Below are 7578 nucleotides of genomic sequence, written 5' to 3' on the forward strand. Positions count from 1 at the left end.
TCTCTTCCTCTCATTCTCTCTCCTTCATCCTCTCTCTCTCCCCTCTCTCCTGCCCCCTCACATTATACTATTAAATAAAATACGTACTATGACTTAAGCATATGGTCTCATTTGCACCTTAATTTGGATAGATGTATCTCTGTATACATCATATGGTAACACCAAGTTAGCCAAAATCTGAGCATGAGTTAAATGAACAATCAGAAACAAAAAACTCCAATATGCTGCTTCTTCCCTCTGGGGAAGAAGGCTATTTTTACCACCTGTTTCAAACACTAATGAATTACTTCTTCATCTTACCACCTTCATCTTCAAATTTTGTAATTGAATGTGAAGAAGGCTGGAGTTGAGAGTGTTTTTACTTAACTGTAAGTCTTTACTTAACTTTTTGTCTCCTGGAAGGAGAATATTGAGGTTAATTACCTAATTTGCATATCTTAGAGAAACCTATATTACTGTCCTGGGTAACCCAAAATGATACTGTATACCATATATATCTGTGCCCAAAAATTGTTACTGCCTCTCTAAAACCTGTCACTATGGCCAGAAAAGGAACGGCAGGGACAGAGAGGACAGGGGTTGCCCAGGCTATTTAAGTCAGAGCTCGGAAGCTGGGCTTGCTCTCTTTCTCCTGGTGTCTTTTGCTCAAGGCAGAGGCTCTGTTTTGTCAGAGGTTGTTTCGAGTGGTTTTTTTCTGGGTTTGCAACTCAGAAAAATGCATTACACAATCAGAAACTGTTGTTAAGTGAATTTTCCAAACTCTGTTGGCAGTATGAAACCTGAGCTGTCCTGAGGCTGGACCACCCCACGTTGATCTGGGAGGTTGTTTCTTCCCTGCCCAGCATACCCGTGGTTCAGAAACAGCAGCACCAACACCAGCTGAGTCCAGCAGGTGGCAGCAGGAAGTGGCAGGCAGCAGAGCTGATGTCACACATGGCAATTCCCATCTGCCACTAGAACTGCTTTGTAAGCTCCTACCTTCCCAGGAGGGTTTCTTTTGTCCACCACCCTTTCCCTTTGTCTCCCAGATTGCATGGGTTCCTGCAAGGATCACCATCTTAGTGCAGGGAAATGGGCACCGTTTTCCCTTTGTCTTTAGGCCATGAGGTCAGCTGTGGGAGCTGCCATTTTGGGAATGTGGGTGTACCCTGCTATTTTGGGTCCCTCTTCAGTAATTTTGCATCTAGTGATTATTTACTCTGTGTGTGTGTCTGTATGTGTGTGTTTGGTTCATTTTTGGGTTGTTTGTTTTGGCTGTTGCTCTTTTACTTGTTAGTAAAGTGGTATTTTTTCACTTTCATCTACTTGTATTCATTCCATATTGGTGGAAAGGAATAGATTAAAGAAGAGGGGGAAGAACTCAAGTTTGAGTGTTCCCCTTAAATTGTCTTAAACTAAGACAATTACCTTTCTCCTTTTTCCTGAGAACTATAAAATATTTACATTTTCTAGTTTTCTTCCATAAGTAGAACAGAATTTACCAACACGTAACAATTAAAATGCTTTTCCTGTCCTATTTGCGGCCTGGTTGGAAACAGGAAGTACCGAGAATCTGAAGCAAAATTGATTTTTGCCTTCTTTCTTTTATATATTCTCTGTATTCTTTACACATACAATTGTAGCTCTATTACTGTACTCTTGATAGCTTCAGTACTTTTCCTTACCCTAGCCAATAGGCAGAAAGACAAAACGTATTCCAAGGCTCCTATCCTATCTTGGTTTCTCCTGGCAACCGAGGCTGAGACCAGCTCTTTGAGACATATGTTCATAAACAAAGTTTAGTTCTCATCTGAGGGGGGAGGATTTAGAAGGGGCTTGAACCAGGGGAAATTGCCTCACCACTTATGTCTCTTAATTGGTGATTTTTGTCAATTATGCTGATCTTCTAAACCTATAAAATTGTATTCACCCTGTGGGGAGATGGGCATTTTGTGGACATTTTCCATATCTGCTCCTGGAGGCCTCCAATAAAGACCAGCCTTTATATTACCTTCTATACTAATATTATCTTTAAAGGGTGTTGTTTCATTTCTAGGTTCTTTAAGGCATCAGTCTGACAAGGCTTCCTGATCTTCTTGCACTCCATTCCTAATTCTAAAAAGCTAAAAACTTCTATTCATGCTGATGAACATAAGAAATTCTTTGCTCAGTGCTGACGAACATAAGAAATTCTTTGCTCAAAGCTCATGGAAACCTCTTTTATCTGCAGAGTTTTGGGATATTCCCAGCCCCTGCCTTGGAGGGAGGCCTGCTGAGATACAGAGATTGCACAATCTCCCAGTAGAATCCCCCTGGGAAAGGCAGCACTTTTCAGTTACAGTGCGAGAGGACACGGAACCATGATCCTCTGGGAGACCCTATGTAGATCCTTTGTAACCCATTGGCTTTTACTGTCTCACACCCACCTTTGTATCCCCATAAAAGAAGCCTGGCTAGCTCAGTCGGGAGAGCGAGCCTTTCGCAGGTGCAGGACAATAAAGCCACCTATGTGGGAATGCCATACGGGCCTCTCCTCTCTCTTTCCTGGTCTGGCCTGGAGATTGCCTCACAGAGCAAGAGCTGAAATCACTAGCTGAAAATCACTAAAGAGCTGTTAGCCTGCTGAAACAGGCACCTCTCTGCAAAGGCACTCCAGCGGCTGAGGGAGAGCTGCACGGTCCTTGGAAGACAGTTCCTCATGGGCCCCTCTCTCCGGACTGGTCATGGCTTCCTGGGTCTGAGCTACAGACCCCACACCAGCCGCCACACAGTCACACAGTATTCCTCATAAATTACTTTATTTTTATGTTTAAAAAATAAAAAAACGTATTTGAATTTTAAAAAATCTTTCGCTTCAAAGCAATTTATGAGTTTGCCACAAAATTCCTCAACTGTTCTAAAGATGTTGTTTACATAAAGCAGTAGTGTCTATGATGCCTTCTTATGAACTGTCAAAGACAGAAAAATAATAATAAACATCTGCATATTAAAGAGTGCATTCTCTTTGCTTTTGCAAGTGTAAAGTTCAGTTTATCTCATGCAGCTTAAATTACAAACAAACCCAAATTAGAGACAACCAGTAGTGCCTGTGGGTCTTTCTCAGCATGAGCTTTAGATTATGAATTCGTTGTTGGCAGAAGGGAAAAAAGCTGAACTAACAAACAGATGGGCTAAAAAGTCCATAGTTTAACAATTGGTACTATACAGTATAATCTAGGCAAACATACTTATTAAACTGAGGTATGCTTATCCATTTCCTTACAGCCAGATCTCACTTAGTGATTATGAGCTCTGGATTGGCAGACCTAGGTAAGAAAAGGTTTTAAGTGGAGTTATGGTGAGAAATATGTCCTCTGAATGTCCTTGGAGGCAAGTCAGGTATTTAGGAAATGAAAAGAGAATCATTCCAAACATTGGATTCTTCATATGAAGAGAGAGGAAAGGGAAAAAAGGGAGGACTAAGAAGAGCATGAGGTATAAGATATTATTAGAGGAATTAAAGGGATGTCTGTACATAGTAGGCAAGTAATACAGATCTGTGTAAGAGAATAAGGGAAAGCTTAAATAAAGTGATAATATGACTAGAATTCTTAATAGTCCTTGTAAACAATGTGAGGAAATAATGAGACAACAGACAGATAATTAGAGAGAAACAGTGAAAGAAGCAGGTGTTGTTAAGTTAGAGAAACCAGCACAAGATACAAACCAGAACCAAAGTGACACACTGTATAATGAGGAAGAGATCATTATCTAAAAGGAGACAGATGACTGTGAGGCAGAGGGGATAGTAGAGCAGTAGTGTACACAGAGAAGGGAAAAGGAGTAATAATAGGATGCCAAATAAGAGTTAAAATACATGTCATTTCTCTCAAGCTTTTATACTATCCTAAATGTACCCTTCCTTAACAGAAGAAAATATCTTCTAATATTAATTTAAACTTTTAAGTAGTTAGCGGGATTTTTTGAAAATTAAAATAAAAATTTTCTGTGTTTTTGTTTACCTTTGCTAAAATGGTGCATAGTGGTCCCCTACCTTCTATGATGTACAATATTTCTAAGAGGTTTGAGTTCATTCTGCTCAGAAAAAGTTACTGCACGTTAATGAAAAATTTTAGGATTGGTTTGTGTTAAGCTATAAATATTCATTTTTAATTGAAAATGACAGGATTGTTAAATTATTTCAAATGCTATGACTACTTGTTCCAAGTGCTGAATTTGTGATTTTGTTGCTCTTTATTTTTTGATAGAAAAGAGAGGGCGTATCTCCACTGAATGTAAACAGAACCTGTGCATAAGTGAGTCATTTATTCAGTCATAGTTTAATTACTTCAGAAGACTCTCTGACAGTATTACCTACAGAATATCCTTGCTTGAATGTACACTTTACTACACTTTAACTAGTCAGTGTACAAAGCAGTCAGACTGATTATCTAACTCTGAATTAATGAATGAATTAATGATGTGAGGGTTACCTAGTCATCAGTACTCTTAGGGGCCATGTAATATTGCTTAATATTTGTTTTCTCATGAGGTACATACCATTGTCATAGCTGGACAAAAGGCTTTAAGTCCCTACAGTATGAACTTCTTGGAATGCATAGTGGGTAGTAAGATTAAGATTAAAGGAGTAATGATAAAATTAAACGAACAAGGAGTCATGTTATGTATGTCAAATTTTCTTCTCATTGTTCAGCTTAAGGTATAATTCTTTGAAGGATAAGTTTTCTGTAAGATCTGAATAAGAAGTAAATTCCTCCATCATATTCACAGCATTCTCCATATTAGTTATTCTGAATTTATTTTAAAATATTTTGGGTTCCTTTGATATTTTAATTAATTATGTTTAAGCTATTTTTTTTCTAACTATAAAGCAGAAACACTTTGTCTTTTCCTTATATGAGGGCTGGTGTAATCATAGGACTTCAGAAGGCTGCCAGAAAGCACACTAGTGTCATGAACTTCAGGGACCACATTGTCCTTTTAAGCATCATGTCAATTTTCTACCTCTGCAACTTTATCTGACATTTTCTTAATATGAACTTGATTGTAAAAATGGATAAAGAATAAGGATAAATAAAGGATAGAAAAAGCTTAAGTAACTTTTATACTTTATTCAACAATGGTCTTATATTTGTGTTAGAACCTAATTTTAGACTTTAAATGGTTCTATAATTTTAATGTAATACTGTCATTGAAATTGAACTAAAGCTTCCATAAACTTCAGTATTAGACAGACAAACATCCCAGCTGACTCTACAGCTGGATTTCATCTGGTTGTCTCTTTGATGATACTTTAATCAGTCAGGAGTCCTAATTGTAGTTACAGCTGAGAAATACATAAGCAACAGAAAGTATTTATTAGATTTTGGGTTTTATCACTCCTGATAAAATACAAATGTCCTTTGCAAGGAATGGAGAGCAATGCAAACACTGCTTCATAACCTGTAGCCACCTAATGAGGAACTGTTTGCAAAAAAATGAATTGACAAGTCTCAGTAATTTATAAAATACTACTGCAGTTCTGTTGTTTTTATCAGACAATATGCAGAAGACTGTTAACACTTCAAAGATGAAAAGAAATGGTTTTTTGTCATACTGACTGACATTCTACATAGAGTTTATGAAAGTCAGAATTAGTTACAAGGAAAAGGAAATTGACCGTGGAAGTGCTTAAAAGGTAAGGCTACTAGAGTGCTTCAAGTACATTACTTTTAGTAAAAAACTCTGCTTTTGTTCTTGTACCAAAGATCTGATCTTTGTGAACTCCAGAATTCACATTAAGAAATTTTCCTTTCCTTCTATTCTCACCATGCCCACAAATCGTGTTTAAGTGTACATGACCTTTTCTTTCCTTTTTTCCTTTCTCCCCTCCCCTCCCCAATTCAGGTTCAAGACTTACAAAATCATGGAATGACTTGGGTCAGAATGGACCTTACAGATTCATCTAGTTCCAGCCACCCTGCCTTAGTCAGGGACACCTACCACTAGACCAGGTTGCTCAGACTTCTATCCAATCTGACCTTTAACACTTCCAGGGTTGGGGCATCCACAGCTTATGTGGGCAACCTGTTCCAGTGCCTCACCACCGTATTGGTTTTGCACAGCATGGTTTTAGGTAGCAGGGAGGCCACAAAGATGACTCCTGTGAGGAAGCTGCTGGAAGCTCCCCACCATGTCTGGCAGAGCCAATGGCTGATGGCTCTGAAGGTGGACGTGCTGCTGTCTGAAACTGGGCCAATGAGAGAGGTTGGTAATTCCTCTGTGATGACATATTTAAGAAGAAAATCAAAACAAAGTCACAAGATTTTGAATTCTAGTTAGAGAAGAGGAGGAGGTGAGAACATGTGAGGGAAAACAACATGACAACACCAAAATCAGTGAAGAAGGAGGGGGAGGAGGTGCTCCAGGAGCCAGAGCCGAGATTCCTCTGCAGGCTGTGGTGAAAACCATGGTGAAGCAGCTGTCCCCCTGCAGCCCATGGGTCCACAGGGGATGCAGAGATCCACCCGCAGCCCGTGGGGGAGGTGCCCGTGCCGGAGTGGGTGGATGCCTGGAGGAGGCTGTGATCCAGTGGGAGACCCAGTGGAGAGAGGGGGCCCTTGCTTCCAGGCTGCAGCAGCCTGTCTGTGGAGGGCTGCACCCCATGGAAAGAGGGAGCCCTGGCGCAGCAGTTTTGGGAGGACTGTTTGCCCATGGGAGGGGCTCACACTGCAGTAGGGGCGGTGTGGCTGCTGCTCATGAGAGTGGACCCACGCCAGGGAAGTTCACAGAGAACTGTCTCCCATGGGAGGGACCCCACGGCCTCACAGGGGAAGACTCCTCTCCCAGAGCGGCAGAAGGAAATCTTGGTGATGAGCTGACCAAACCCCCATGCCCTGTCTCCCTGTGCTGTTGGTGGGAGGGAGGGAGGGGCTGGGGGGTGGAAGGGCTTATTTTACTTCTCATTTTCCTCATCTGATTTTGTTAGTAATAATTTCACTTTGCAACTTAAGTTGAGCCTGTTTCGCCCTTGAAGTGTTTCTCCCAGTCCTTATCTCACTCATGGAGCATTCGTTAATTTTTTTCCTTTTCCCTCCTCTTCCCAGCTGTGGCAGGGGAGGGTGAGTGAGCAGCTCTTGTGGATGCCTGGCATTGGGCCGGTATCAAACCATGACAACCACCCTCACAGGGAAGAATTTTCTCCTAATACCTAATCTAAACCTACTCCCAGCTTTAAGCCATTTCCCCTTGTTGTGTCACTGTATGCTCTTGTAAATAGTCTTTCTCCATCTTTCTTGCAGGCTCTCTTTGGGTACTGGTAGCCCCCACTTACATCATCCTGGAGCCTTCTGTTTTCCAGGCTGAACAAACCCAATTCTCTCAGCCTTTTCTCAGGTGTTCATCCCTTTAATCAATTTGGTGGCCTCCTCTGGACTTGCTCCAACAGGTCGATGTCTTTCCTGTGCTGGGGACCCCAGAGCTGGATGCAGTACACAAGATGGGACCTCACCAAAGTGGGCTAGAGGGTGAGAATCACCTCCTTTGCTCTGCTGGCCACACTTCTTTTGTTGGGAGCACAGGATACAGTTGGGTTTCTGGGCTGCATGAGCGCATTGCTGG

This window comes from Aphelocoma coerulescens, chromosome 2 (genome assembly GCF_041296385.1).
Source record: "Aphelocoma coerulescens isolate FSJ_1873_10779 chromosome 2, UR_Acoe_1.0, whole genome shotgun sequence".
In the NCBI taxonomy this organism is placed as follows: Eukaryota; Metazoa; Chordata; class Aves; order Passeriformes; family Corvidae; genus Aphelocoma; species Aphelocoma coerulescens.